Source organism: Chenopodium album, chromosome 5, assembly GCF_948465745.1.
Source record: "Chenopodium album chromosome 5, dcCheAlbu1.1, whole genome shotgun sequence".
NCBI classification, from domain to species: Eukaryota; Viridiplantae; Streptophyta; class Magnoliopsida; order Caryophyllales; family Amaranthaceae; genus Chenopodium; species Chenopodium album.
Window position 1 is genome coordinate 65,462,947 of NC_137838.1, and position 15,500 is coordinate 65,478,446.

The window sequence follows — 15,500 nt, forward strand, 5'->3', positions numbered from 1 at the left end:
GAACTGTTTGCTAAACTCAACAAAAATCATCAATTTCAGGTACTATACTTTAAAATTAATTAGTGTTTTTGCTAGGGTTACTATATAATATTATGTCAATAATTTCTAAGGTTTGTAGATAATATCATAATAATAATTTTAGTGTTATTTCAATTGTTTCTAGTATGAATTATGAAAATCTGAACTTAATTGTTTGGGTTTGGTTTTTGGAATAGTTCATGTGACTAGTTATTAGTTATGTGTTTGGGTTTGGTTTGGTTTACAACTTATTGTATCTGATAATCTGAACTTATTTGTTTTGCAACTATGTTAGTAGGTTTGATGGCACTAGGTGTTGCAATTTTGCATATAGTGTAGCAACAATGGTGAATGCCCAAACAAAGCATCAACAACCTGTTAAACGTATCTATGTGCTTATTATTTCAATTACATAGAACATATATGTATTGAATTTTGAATTGTGGTCAACATGCTTGTTATTTCAATTACACACAACATGTTTGTATTGAATGTGCTTGTTATTTCAATCACATTTGATATTAAGTACTTCTACTTGATCACTTATGCTAATCGAATGTCTTATGATGCTGTTTGTTGTTTAAATGAATACTACAAGAAGGGGGGTTAAATTGTAGTATGAGAGTTTAGCCAAACTTTTTGCGGAATTAAAACTAAGTAAGCTACAGGAACATAAAGATAAACTGAAGGAACGACTAAGTGCAAAAAGAATTTTACGTGGAAAACTCCTTAGCCCTAATCAAGGAGAAAAATCACGACCACTTGGAATTTTAGGTAAAGAATCTTCACTAGAATAGGGTAATAAATCCTGTTACAAACTAAAGACTCTAACTTAAAGTTCCTCAACGAACTTGAAGCCCCGAGGAACAAGTCACCCAACTTGTTACTCTTCTCTTCTCTTTCTCTCTTCTCACTTCTCTCTTCTCTTTCTTTTCTCTTTCTTTTCTCTATCTCTTCTCTTTCTCACACAGAAGTTCACTCAAACTTCCCCATTCCCCAAAATACAACTCAAAAGAAAATAAATCTATTATAAGAACATAAGAACACTCTATATCACTTATGTGGAATTGGACTCTTAACTCAAATTAAAGCTTGAAAACTTATGTGAGCAAGGGTGAGTTTTTCCAACTGAAATCAAGAACTATTTATAGTGAAATAAACGCATTGGAAAAATCTCTTTGTGCAGCAACTCCATTATGCCACTACTCCAAGCCACTAAGAAGATCATGTTCCTAATTTCAAGGAGACATGAACTCCTCAATGTGATTGACCATGATATGAAGAAGATTATGGGGAGTAGGCCGTAAGTATTGGAAAACATGGAAGATTTTGTTTGCAGAATATATTTTAGAAATTAGAAATAAAATAAAATCTTTTTAGTTAAGAAAAAAATAAAAATTAAAATCTTTAATTACTTTCCTAAAAACATGCTTGCACTATTTTATCTTCTAAGACCAATTCCACACAGCAATTTCGAATGTAACTTAATATCTTATACTTACATAAATCCTAAAATATTAAAATATATTTAGTCTTCATGTTTCTTTGATTAAGCTTCTACTCCGAGGCTTCTGTTCCTTGGAAGGAACTTCTCCTCTCTAGTGAAGCTTCTTCTCTGAGGCTTCCGTTCCCAAAGGGAACCTTCTCTTCTCAAGTCTTCATTTCTGAAGCACCAATTCCTACAAAGGAACTCTTCTTTTTGGATAGCTTTGTTTCTGGCTTTCATGTTCCTCATGGTATCTTTGCACGACACTTAATTCTCCTAGTCATTGCATCTGATCACACACTTAAACAATCAAGCTCTTATTAGTTTGTAAGTAAGTGAGGTTGAGTCATCATCAAAATCATATCAAAAACACTTTCATCAACATAGAAAAGCTGCAAGGAAAAACAGGTTAAGAAGCAATGCTCTGGTCATTATCAACAGCAAGATCATCCAACTTCTTGCTGATTTGAGAGACAATGTCCTTGACAGTAGACTGTCTCCCTTGTTCAGTACTCGTGACCAGCTTCTTTACATCAGCATCTAGAGTGAGCACACTCTTCTTCATTTCCTCCATCTTCAACTTTGACTGCTCTTGTTCCTTCAGCACCTTAAGGAGCATATCCTTCAACTCCTTCACATCTTCGCTGGGAACCTTCAAAGGGGAACTGAACGCTGCAAAACCTGTTCCTACAGATGCATACTTGCCCGAAGTAGGAGAACTGGGGATTTTGTGCAAATCATCCTGCACCCTAGTGGTACCAATGCAGATAGGCACTGGGTTCTCCTTCTTCTTCATCAACCTTAAACTTTTCCTCTTCTTCCTTCCCCATGTCTCAATGACATGCTCAACCTTCCTTTCCTCTTCCTCTTCGTTTTCCTGTAAATCCTGCACCACTCCCTCAACTATCCCTGTAGCCCTATCTTCTTCCCCCTCAGATGGTTCACCTACTTCCTTTGGAATTTTCTCTTTTTCCTCCTACACAACTTCAAAACATCCACCACAACCTTCATCTTATGGTTTTCAAGAAAAATGGGCTGGATGTATTCGGTTACCAAGAGGGACAGAGGTTCTTTTTCAGCAAATGAGATACCAAAACTTTCAAATACATAAGTGAGTAGGTTATTGTAGACACCCAAATGTGTCTCCCCAAAACCAAACCCAGTGATGAATACCTTTCATGTCACTTGATTATCGAATGAGGTGAAAGTGTGAAAAGTCTAGTAATGAGGATGTTTTTATTAAAATATCTCTTCTTTCTGTTTTTGAAAATATTTCTTTTCTTACCCTATTTATGAAAAACGTGAATTTCAGTTTAGTTTGGTCCATGATAAGGGTCCAATAATAGTGTATTTGGATAGGGATTGAAAAGTGCTTTCCAACGATGTATTATAAGCCCAATTCCGATGAATAATGAGGAAGTTATGGCCAAAATACTAAACTGGGCCCGATTTGGTTCGTACATACGGCTCAATGATCTAGAGGAGGGCCTATTATTAATTATCATTTCTAAAGCTATTAGGATTGATTATAGTCTTCTAGAATACTCTAGAAGGTTCTCTTAAATCCTAATGGAGTTAAAATTGATAATTATGTTTCAAAGAGTTTGAAATGGAATAAAACTACTCCTTTTGAGAATCCTTGTTTTGTACGAAATGGAATATATTCATATATTATTTTTGTGCCTCGTAATCTTTATCAAAATCTTATATGGTTGGATAGATCTTGAAATTATCTTTCCAATGATATATTAAAATACTAATTCTGAGCTGTAACGAAAAAGATATGAATGAGATACGAAACTCTATCCAAAACTGACATTCTTCCACTATTTTGTCCATATCTTTTTATCTAAAAAAGATTTTAATCTTATTTTAATTGGGTTGGAAATTAGACTTTGGGATCTTTCCAACGACATATTATGTGACTTATTTGGATTTTTGGATCAAAACATATGATAAAAACAAAATCCGCCAAAACTGTCGCTTGTCGCCTGGCGACAAGTCCTGTCATTGGCGACGGAAGCATGTTTTATTCCTTTTCGACCTCTGATTCGTTTCTATGGATTCCAGACTATTTTCTTATAAATAGGGTCCCTGGACCTCCGTTTTCAACAATCAACTCTTAACCAGAATTCTCAAACTCTTCTCTCTCTCTCTAAGCTAGAGCTTATTCTCTCTCTCCTTCTTTCTAGCCTAGCCTTTTACAAACACAATTCCTCATACATTAGCACTAGACACACCTAGCCAAGTTCAAAGTTGCCTTCTCCCTAGACATGAAAGGTTTGATATTTCTGAAGGTTTGGTCCCAAATCTCTATTTCAATTATTTAATTTAATTTAATTGTTTGTTTTATTACTTTCCTTGAAGTTACTAACGTGTGTATTTTGTTATTAGAAAGAGATATGAGGCATCCAAGTAAGTGATTTAATTGTTTAATTGATATTATGGTATAGAAATCATGTTTAGATTGTTATTTTGATTCCTAGTATCATGTTAGGATGTTTTTCTTAGTATCATGTTTTGGGTAATAACTAAAACTTCTAATATCATGTATGATTATGATAATGCTTCCTATTTTCTTTCCTAATACCATGTTAGTATCATGTTAGAGCTAAAGCTTTTATTTTTATTGTTTAGTGACATGCTTATGCCTAGGATCTTGCTATTAATATTATGCTTTATTTTTAACATGATTATTTTAATTATTATTATTATTATTATTTTGATGACTAAAGTTATTATTGTTGTGATTATAATGATTATGATTATTATGTTGCTTGATATATTATTATTGTTGTTGCTTGATCACGCCTTTTATGCATTTTTAAAGGGAATTTGTACTTGTAATCACGCTTAATAAGATAATTAATAATCTTGTTTAGGTTAATATGATTATAATTCAAGTGATCGCCAATAATAGTTTTATTCGTGCATTAATATTCAACCAACATAGATTAAACAGGTTTAGCGTAAACCTAATGATTGCATGTTAGTCAGAAAGCGCACATGAATACGAGAAGAATAAAGCAGATGCCTATTATTAGGGTAGGTTCTTTCTCTTTTAGATTGGATTTGTACCTCCATCTCCAAACCTCCAGTCTTGGTTCCAGACCTATTGGAGTTAACGATCTCTTGGATCGTTAAGGGGTGTAACTTTCACCCTGTGAACGGTTTACAAATTCCTAAAACTTGTTAGCGACTCTTTTGCTCTAGCTTCCTTCCCTTTGGACGCCACCATGCTTAAGTGTATGATCACAGTGGGGTTCAAATTTGGGGTAATGCTTGAAATATTCCCTAGAGTTTTTGGTGAATCCACTAGGGAGGATTTCTATTTTAATTCCTGAAATTTATTTTGGCAATTATTTAGAATGAGTGGATAAGACTCGAAAAGTTCTAAGTATTTCATGTGCGTAATTTTGATTAACATTATTGTCATATGCATAAAAAAGGTTCTCATTGGAAAGACCATCCGTAATGAGTAAAAAAACATAGGATTTTTACACGTAGGAAATTTGAGAAATATCTTTCACAACTAGAATCGAAATAATACTGCGAAAACTGGAAAATTCTAAGAACACAGAAAGCTGCTGAGGCTTGTAGGAACTAGCGTCTAGAAAACAGCGATCATTGCCTGAAAAATGGCCTTGTCGCCAAACGACAATTTTGTCGTCTGGCGACAGAGCTATTTTCCGGCGACGGACTCTGATGTCTGACGCTGTGTTCTTCCAATATCGAGCCAGAAATCTACCTTCTTGTTTTGACTAGTTCTAGCACTGTTGGCTCGATTCTACTTCCTGATTGAGTTTTTCTCTCTTTTCTGAAACCCATATGTGTTCTACATATGGACATAACCCTCTAGGAATTCATGCTCCATCTACCCGATTGAACGCTCTGAGCAACATAGGGTACATCCGAGAATGTTGAATTTACCAAACCATGGAAGCGAGTTTAACTCGCGGGGTCCCATCCACACGCGCGAACCCTTCCAAAGGTAAGGCTTCCGCGCGATGCATCCGAACTCATAACCATGGACCCTCTTTGACTAACCCATATCTTGAACTTTAGAGAACTAGAGCCATGGTTAGGTTGCGTACTCATTGCATCATGTTGTGACTACTTGACTACTTGTGCATCTCTTACTTGTGCATACTTATTATGTGACTAAACTAACCGTTTGGTTTGACTTGTGTTTGTAAGTCTTAATAAACTAACCAATGACTATAAGGCTTTGCTTAATCAATTGATTAATTAATTTAGCTAAAAAAATATACCTTAAATCGAGTCATAGTTCCTTAAAGTCAACCCGGATTTTTATTCCCGTATACTGCACAAGCGTCAACTCGTTTTGGTCATAGCCGGAGTTCTAGGAAGAACTACGAGTCGTACAACCTATAAATCTGTAGCGCCGAGTTTTATCGTTAATTTGGAGTTGGTTTCATCCCAATCAAAGTCACAGATAAAAAGTTATGACTAAAATACCACAGCCTGTCCAGTTTAATGCATATACATGAAGTCTTAACTTAGTCTTTGCTTGAGTCTAGTCACATAGTCTAGCCACATGGTCATGACACGAGTCTTAACATGTCACCTACACTCACTAGTCTTAGCACACACTTTGTATATGTCACCATGACCATGTCTTAGGTTCATGTATGAGTCGTTTTTCATCATTCGAGTGGGGGGTCCAATCTATTCTCATCCTCTTCCACATTCTCTTCCATGTGGAATAGAGCTTGAGTCAAAATAAATAATAAAAAACTTATCCCTAATTTCCCTTTCCACACTACTTGGTCAAGGAGAGAAGGGCGATTAATCAAGGACAACACCTTCGTTCAAGTTCAACTTTTTGATAAACCAGTCGGTCGAAAAAGAAAAGCTAAGAAGATAATGGCAAGTCAAGAAGAAGTCAATGAGCTTAAGAAGCAAATGGCAGACGGTGACTGAAGTGTTGAAGGATTTAACCCTCCAAATCAATGACCCTGTGAGACAACAACAGATGGAGCTCATGCAAGAAATCTTGAGCAAAATATCCAATGACTATAGATTCCAGGGCATTAGCTCACAAGGGGTCTCAGTGAACAAGGAGCTTCTTCCGCAGAAGTTCAATGCCAATGACATCCCTAAGTTCCAGCCAAAAGATAATCCTTACTTCCACTTAAGGGCATTCGAGACCATAATGAACATTAAGGGGATTGATAGGAAAGTCTTTCATTCCTTGTTTTCTTTATCTCTTGAAATCACTGGTCAACAATGATTCTTTTCCCTTAACAAAGAAAAAACCTCTTCTTGGGATTCCATAATAAACGCTTTCGTAGATAGATATAAGTGCAACATCCAAGATGAAACAGACCATAGACAACTTGAGATGTTAAAACAAAAGGAAAATGAAGGGTTCACTTCTTTCTTCAACAAATGGAGGGAAACTTCTGCTAATATGGTTAAGGTTCCTACCGAAAAAGAGTATGTAAGAATGTTCATCAAGAACCTTCAAGAAAAATATGCAAAGCACGTAAAATACCAACACAACTTGAATACTTTCAAGGTTGTGTATAATATAGGCATTGACATTGAAGATGACCTTCTGAAAGATAATAGTGCGAGAGGAAAGAAGAACGACCATCCTTCTTCTTCCTCTCCCATTAACGAAGTACATGCTACGAACACCTCTAAACCACGAATCCAAAGGTCGAAAAGAGTGTTCACTCCACTTGGTATGAGTTATGAAACAACTTTCGAAAAGCTACATCACAAAGGACTAGTCATGCCCATAGGACCTATCAAAGACCCAGTTCCAGAAGCCAGGCCACCTAAGTGGGATCCTAATAAACACTGCAAGTATCACCAAGGAAAGGGTCACGACACTAAGGAGTGTTGGAAACTCAAAGAAGCTATTCAAGACCTGATCAATGACAATAAAACTTCCGAGATTCTAGCCATCGCAGAAGATCAAACATCCTTCGATCCTTCACTCCTTATCACACCTGTAGGTGAGCCCATGATCGAGATAGCTTATATAACCTATATTGATGAAGTGGCCATGATTGAGGAGGATGAAAGAATTTTCTTAGATAATACCGAGGAAAATTTGTCAAGTCTAAAAGAAGACGTTCGAAAACTGCAAGATGTCATTGCCATGCTATTGAATGTGGTAGAAGGACTAGCAAATCGGATGATGGTTATCGAACAAAATTCTCACCAAGGATTTAATGAAGAACTCAATGCTCCTAAGCCACGGGCAAAACGGACCATTGAAGAATACAAACTAATAGAAATGACTTATGATGAAGCTTTTGACTATCTTCATGATCAAGGTCTCATTCATCCCGTTGGTCTTAGTCAAGACCCACCACCTGAGAAACGATCTCCCAATTGGGATCCAAATTCTTATTGCAAATATCATAGAGGCCATGGTCACACCATCAAAAAGTGTTTTACCCTCAAGGATCGCATTCAAGACCTCATTGATTCAAACCCCCTTCATGTTCCTCTGAGAAACAGGAAGGCCAAGAATAGTAGCAATAATAACAGTGGCTGGAAAGGAAAGAAGAATGATAATCCTTCTTCTTCTAAAACTACCCACTCAAACAATGTTAGCACGTTTAACTTGAATAAGGTCCTTGCCATGAACAAACGAGGGCAAAAGGTAAACTTCACACCTATTGGTATAAGTTATGGCACAGCATTCGATCGCCTTCATGATAAAGGTCTCATAACTCCTATTGGACCATTTGAAGATCCACCAGTCAAAAGGAGGACGGCTAGCTGGAACCTCAATGCGCACTGAAAATACCATCAAGGTAGGGGTCATACTACTGAGAGTTGTTGGAAGCTGAAAGAGGCCATCCAATATTTGATCGATAATAACAAGCTTCCTATACCTCCAGTCGGCAAGAAGACCGAGTGATGATAAGGCACAAGATAAGAGGCGAGCTTCAACGACAAGATTTTATGACCTCTTTTTCTAATTCTTTTATCTATCCTTTCCCCAATAAGTCTAGCATAGGCACCTTTCATTTTCCCTTAGATTCCTTTGTAGGACTTTATTTTACTTTTTCCTTTTAATAAAATGAGCATTTTATTTCTTTCATATGATCATGCCATTACACAAAAAAAAGCAAAAATAAAAAATATATATGTATATATATGCCAAACTAAGCACAAGGTATACCAATGATTTAAGGCATCCCTTGTAGCCATATCATATCTCCTTTCACCCTTTCAAACATACAATCCTTTCTTCATACACCACTTTGAGCCTCGTCTAACGATAGACTTTTCTTTCTTCAACCCACATCTGCTTAACCTTGGGATGAAATGGTGTGTAACTTACGTAATTTCAAAAGCTTGAGCAATTCAAAAGATTAAAATTGATAAAAAAAAATAAGCAAAAATAAAAAGTATGCAAAAGGGCAAGTGTTCTAATGTCTTTGATATGAAAATGTCTTTGATAAGAACACGTCTCGGATTGCGTTTCTTATCGAGTGCTCGGTACCGTGCCTGAGAAACATGAATGCCAAGTGAGTGATAGACCACATGATCGGGATTGCCCACACTTATTGAAAAAGAGGTTCAAAATAAAAAAATGCAAAAGCGAAAAAAGAAAGAGAGTAAAAAATATATATATAAACAAAAGAGAGTTCAAAAGTAAGAAACCTCAAACATGAAAATACAAATATTCAAAAGCAAGGTTGCACACCTTGGGGGGCTTATCAAGTCCTTGAGCCTTTATCCCCTTCTTCTTCAAACCTTTAGCCTAACCACGTTACAAACCTTAAAAAGACCTTTTTGAGGTATACACGTACTTGTGCGAGGTTCGGCTAGAGCTACGTTCGACCTGATTCCTAACAGATATGTAGGAAACCTCACATCGAGGTGCGACCGTAATATAAATGCATTCATATTTACGTTCATAATTGATCATATCAAGGGGATCTCCTATGCTCATCCTTATTCACTTAGAGCTAGACTTGGGGGCTTGATCCTTACATAATTAGCTTACCCAGCCTAAGAGTCACCACCATTTGACTCTTTTCAATATATTTTTCCACAAACTTATCCCTTGCGACCTAACCATAGTGTCACTATCACACACATCACAGATACATGACCAAATATACCTCCCTTAGGAACCCTTTGTCATGAAATCTTAACATTGAAGCATGCCTTGTCATATCAACATCAATCATCATTGCATCACAAAGTATGAAGTACTTAGCCTTCGCGCCTAAGACACCTAAATAATTTCATTATCAAGTAAATTAGGATAGTCTAAGATGTTACAATCCTTGTACTTTGAGAGACAACGTTAACGGATTAAGCTCATTAAAAAACTTCGCTTCTTTCTTTTTTCGCGTCTTTCTTTTTTGGGAGAAAGTCAACACTCTCCACAAAAATGACGGAAAATTTTGTTTTTCTGCATTTCGAGTCATGTACATATTGAGTTTCATAAGTCAACACTACCCACACACGAGTAACATCAAGTCGAGTCAGCCTCGAGTCAGTCAATCACAATGAGTCAAAACACTTCGAGTTATGTCAAGTCAATGAGTCAAGCAACATTAAACCTTAGGTCAACCCTAAGAAAAGCACCAGCAAAGTCTTTTGGCAATCTTTTGATTTTTACAGGATACAACTATTCAGCAAAGCTCCTGTTCGTAGCTAACCAAACGATCACAACAAACATTAAAGTATCAAAGCTCTTTTGTTCAGAGACGCGCGTGGACATATCAAACCTCTTTTGTTCACAGACGCGAGGACATATCATCAAAGCTCTTTTGTTTAGAGACGAGTGGAAATATCATCAAAGCTCTTTTGTTCAGAGACACGTGGACATATCAAAAAGCTCTTTTGTTCAGAGACGCGTGGACATATCATCAAAGCTCTTTTGTTCAGAGACGCGTGGACATATAAAAAAGCTCTTTTGTTCTGAGACGCGTGGACATATTAAAAAGCTCTTTTGCTCAGAAACGTGTGGGCATATCATTCAAAGCTCTTTGTTCAAAGACGCGTGGACATGTCTTTCAAGCTCTCCTGCTCACAGACATGTGGGCATCTTATTAAAGCTCTTCTTTTTCAGAGACGCGTGGACATCTCATCAACAAGCTCTGTTGTTCAGAGACGAGTAAACATTCCTAAAAAAGAAGCTCTTTTGTTCAGAGATGAGTGAACATCAACAACAACGAGATGGCGTTCCCTAGCTTCTGGAAGGTCGTCACCACAAAATGCAGCAAAAAATAAGTTACCCCAGAGACGTGTGCTCGACGGTGCAAGATACTCATTTCTTAACTCTCTTATCTATTTTAACTAATGCTATTTTTCAGGTATCGGCGTTACAAGAATAATTTAGGATCACAGAACGTTCCGAATTATTCTCCGTCCCTATCGCTCCACTTTGACTTTTGTTTTCGAAACTTGCGTTTCTCTAAACTCAGTCAAAGTGGGGGCTTCTGTCGACACCCAAATGTGTCTCTCCAAAACCAAACCCAGTGATGAATACCTTTCATGTCATTTGATTATTGAACGAGGTGAAAGTGTGAAAAGTCTAGCGAGGAGGATGTTTTTATTAAAATGTCTCTTCTTTCTGTTTTTGAAAATATTTCTTTTCTTACCCTATTTATGAAAAACATGCTATCCAATTTAGTTTGGTCCATGATAAGGGTCCAATAATAGTGTAGTTGGATAGGGATCAAAAAGAGCTTTCCAACTATATATTATAAGCCCAATTCCGATGAATAATGAGGAAGTTATGGCCAAAATACTAAACTGGGCCCGGTTTGGTTCTTACATACTACCCAATGATCTAGAGAAGGGCCTATTATTAATTATCATTCATAAAGCTATTAGGATTGATTATAGTCTTCTAGAATACTCTAGAAGGTTCTCTTAAATCCTAATGGTGTTAGGATTGATAATTATGTTTCAAAGAGTTTGAAATGGAATAAAACTACTCCTTTTGAGAATCCTTGTTTTGTACGAAATGGAATATATTCAGATATTATTTTGTGCCTCATAATCTTTATCCAAATCTTATATAGTTGGATAGATATTGAAATTATCTTTCCAATGATATATTACAATATTAATTATGAGCTATAACGAAAAAGATATGAATGAGATACGAAACTCTATCCAAAACTGACATCCTTCCACTATTTCGGCCATATATTTTTGTCTACAAAAGATTTTAATTTTATTTTAATTGGTTTGGAAATTAGACTTTGATATCTTTCCAACGACATATTATGTGACTTATTTGGACTTTTGGATCAAAAGATATGATAAAAACAAAATCCGCAAAAACTATCGCCTGTCGACAAGTGCTGTCGTTGGCGACAGAAGCGTGTTTTATTCTTTTTTAAACTCTGATTCGTTTCTATGGATTCCAGACTATTTTCTTATAAATAGGGTCCCTGGACATCCGTTTTCAACAATCAACTCTTAACCAGAATTCTCAAATTCTTCTTCTCTCTCTCTAAGCTAAAGCTTATTCTCTCTCTCCCTCTTTCTAGCCTAGCCTTTTACAAACACAATTCCTCATACATTAGCACTAGACACACCTAGCCAACTTCAAAGTTTCTTTCGCCCTAGACGTGAAAGGTTTGATATTTCTGAGGGTTTGGTCCCAAATCTCTATTTCAATTATTTAATTTAATTTAATTGTTTGTTTTATTATTTTCCTTGAAGTTACAAACGTGTGTATTTTATTATTAGAAAGAGATACGAGGCATCCAAGTAAGTGATTTAATTGTTTAATTGATATTATGATATAGAAATCATGTTTAGATTGTTATTTTGATTCCTAGTATCATGTTAGGATGTTTTTCTTAGTATCATGTTTAGGGTAATAACTAAAACTTCTAATATCATGTATGATTATGATGATGCTTCCTATTTTCTTTCCTAATATCATGTTAGTATCATGTTAGGGCTAAAGCTTTGATTTTTATTGTTTAGTGACATGCTCATGCCTATGATATTGCAATTAATATTATGCTTTATTTTTAACATTATTATTTTAATTATGATTATTTTTATTTTGATGATTAAAGTTATTATTGTTGTGATTATTATGATTATGATTATTATGTTGCTTTATATATTATTATTGTTGTTGCTTGATCACGCCTTTTATGCATGTTTAAAGGGAATTTGTACTTGTAATCACGCTTAATAAGATAATTAATAATCTTGTTTAGGTTAATATGATTATAATTCAAGTGATCGCCAATAATAGTTTTATTCGTGCATTATATTCAACCAACATAGATTAAATAGGTTTAGCGTAAACCTAATGATTGCATGTTAGTCATAAAGCGCACATGAATACGAGAAGAATAAAGCAGAGGCCTATTATTAGGGTAGGTTCTTTCTCTTTTAGATTGGATTTGTACCTTCATCTCCGAACCTCTAGTCTTGGTTCCAGACCTATTGAAGTTAACGATCTCTTGGATCGTTAAGGGGTGTAACTGTCACCCTGTGAACGGTTTACAAGTTCCTAAAACTTGTTGGCGACTCTTTTGCTCTAGCTTCCTTCCCTTTGGACGCCACTATTCTTAAGTGTATGATCACAGTGGGGTTCAAGTTTGGGGTAATGCTTGAAATATTCCCTACAGTTACCATATCCAACCTTCCATCTTTTTGGAACACAGTGGGAAAGGTGTTGGATCAGGATAGAGGGAAAGTTGATTTGTATCTTTTTGGCTAGCCAACAGATTAGGACAGAGTCAAGCTTGTTAGCATTGTCCCTCTTTTGGGAGCGAGGGATGATATCATTGAACACAAATTTTAACAGGATTTTGTCAAGAGGGGTTAGGTCATTGTGATTTATATAGGTTTCCTTAGCATCACCGCCTAAAAACTCCACCATTTCATCAATATTAGCATCAGGACGAGGGTTCCTTATCTCATTATTTTTAAAATACATATCATATTCAGTATTAGTCACATCAAAGAACTCAGCCAAATACATCGCATTAAACTCAATTTCCTTCTCATACACACAGCTATGTATAGTACCCTTAAAATACTTAAAATCTTTGCAGAAATCCTTCATAACATCAACATACAAATTCCGATTAAAACATTCACTCAACAAATTAACCCAATTCTGAGACTCAAATAAATTAAGCAATTCATGAAGCTTAACAGATCTACACCAAGGTAAATTAAGTGTCAAAGCTGTCATTAAGTGATCAACAATTTCCTCCTGCCTTTTCATAGCAGCGGGCATGTCACGGTAGTTGACACCCATCTCCGGAACGCTTTCTTCTTCTTATTGCATGTCATCGGCTTTCCTTTTGCAAGAAGTGTTGGATTCAGTGGGAGATTCATGCTTTGGAGGCTCATGATTTCGAGTTTCCAGGATATTTTCCATGGTGATGTCTTGAATAAGGTTTGTGCAGTGTTTGCTTCGGTTTCATCTTGGGTTTTTGGAGAGATAGACATTGGAGAGTAATTTTGATCAGAGTGATGGGAAAAAAGGTAATTTTTGAGTGGTGTAAAATTTGGTGAGGCTGACATCTCTTTTATGGTGGAGGTAACTTGGTGAAGTGAATATGTGAGGTGTCGCTTGGAAGGTGAAGTGGATTAAGTTGATTTGACACTCGTATTTATTGTTTAGGGAAACGCAAACTGTGTTTTATGAGAGTAATTTATGTGGGCTACTTTTGAACAAAAGATAATGATGAATATTAGATATATTCATCCGAATTTTGTGTTTAGATAAAAAGAATTTGGAATTTTAAAAGATAGATAAACACAACAATTTTATCTCTTGAATTAAATTAATAAAGACCACTTGCAAATACAACTTGATACATGGAACAATTTAACAAGGCTCATGCAACCAATTTTGGACTTTCATATTCTATGTCTTTCAAATTAAAATGCCCTTAGCAAATGTTACTCCTGCTCACAGCCTGTCTTAACTATGTAATTAAACATATAACACTTGTGCACAATATACAATAGTTTAAGCACGTCAGTTTGAGTTTCATACCTGAGGGAACTTGATGCATTTTTCTTAGTATAATTTAATCATCCCATGTTCCATTCTCATCTTCTCACGCCTTTCTCTATTCAAGGGTACGGTTTAGTTAAAATATCTGCAATTTGATTATCAGTTTGGCAGAAATCTAATTTAATTAAACCCTTTTCAACATTTTCGTTAAGGAAATGATGCCTTATATGAATATGCTTGACTCTTGAATAATGGACTGGATCTTTAGATATGCAAATTGCACTAGTGTTATTACAGTAGATAGTAATGCTATACTATTGTTTGATCCAAATGACTTGAGAGCAACAAGCAGCTGCTGCTACATACTCAGCCTCTGTAGTAGACAATGCAACAGTATTTTGTTTCTTGGAACCCCAAGAAACTAGACACGAGCCAAGGAACTGGACCATACTTGAGGTGCTTTTCCTGTTGACTAGGTCACCAACATAATCAATATCATTAAATCCTCTAAGCATAAAGTCATCACTTCTAGGATAGAACAGACATAGGTCATCTGTTCCTTTAAGGTATCTCAAAATTCTCTTAACAACCGTTAGATGTGATTTCTTAGGGTTAGACTGAAATCTAGCACACAATCCAACACCAAAAGAAATGTTAAGCCTACTAGCTGTTAGATATAGCAATCAACCAATCATACCTCTGTAAGTGGTTTGATCCACACTTGTTCCTTGTGGATCATCATCAAGTCTTGTTGTTGTTCCCATAGGTGTGTGATTTGTCTTGGCATTCTCCATGTTGTACTTCTTCAGAAGTTCCTTGACAAACTTCTGTAAGTGAATCATGATTCCTTCTGCTGTTTGCTTAATTTGAAGTCCAAGGAAGAAATTTAATTCACCCATCATGCTAATCTCAAATTCACCACCCATTAGCTCAGCAAAGAACTTGCACAAACCATTGTTAGTAGCACCAAATATAATATCATCTACATAGATCAGTACTTTAACAAGTCAGTTCCTCTAGATTTAAGAAAAAGAGTTT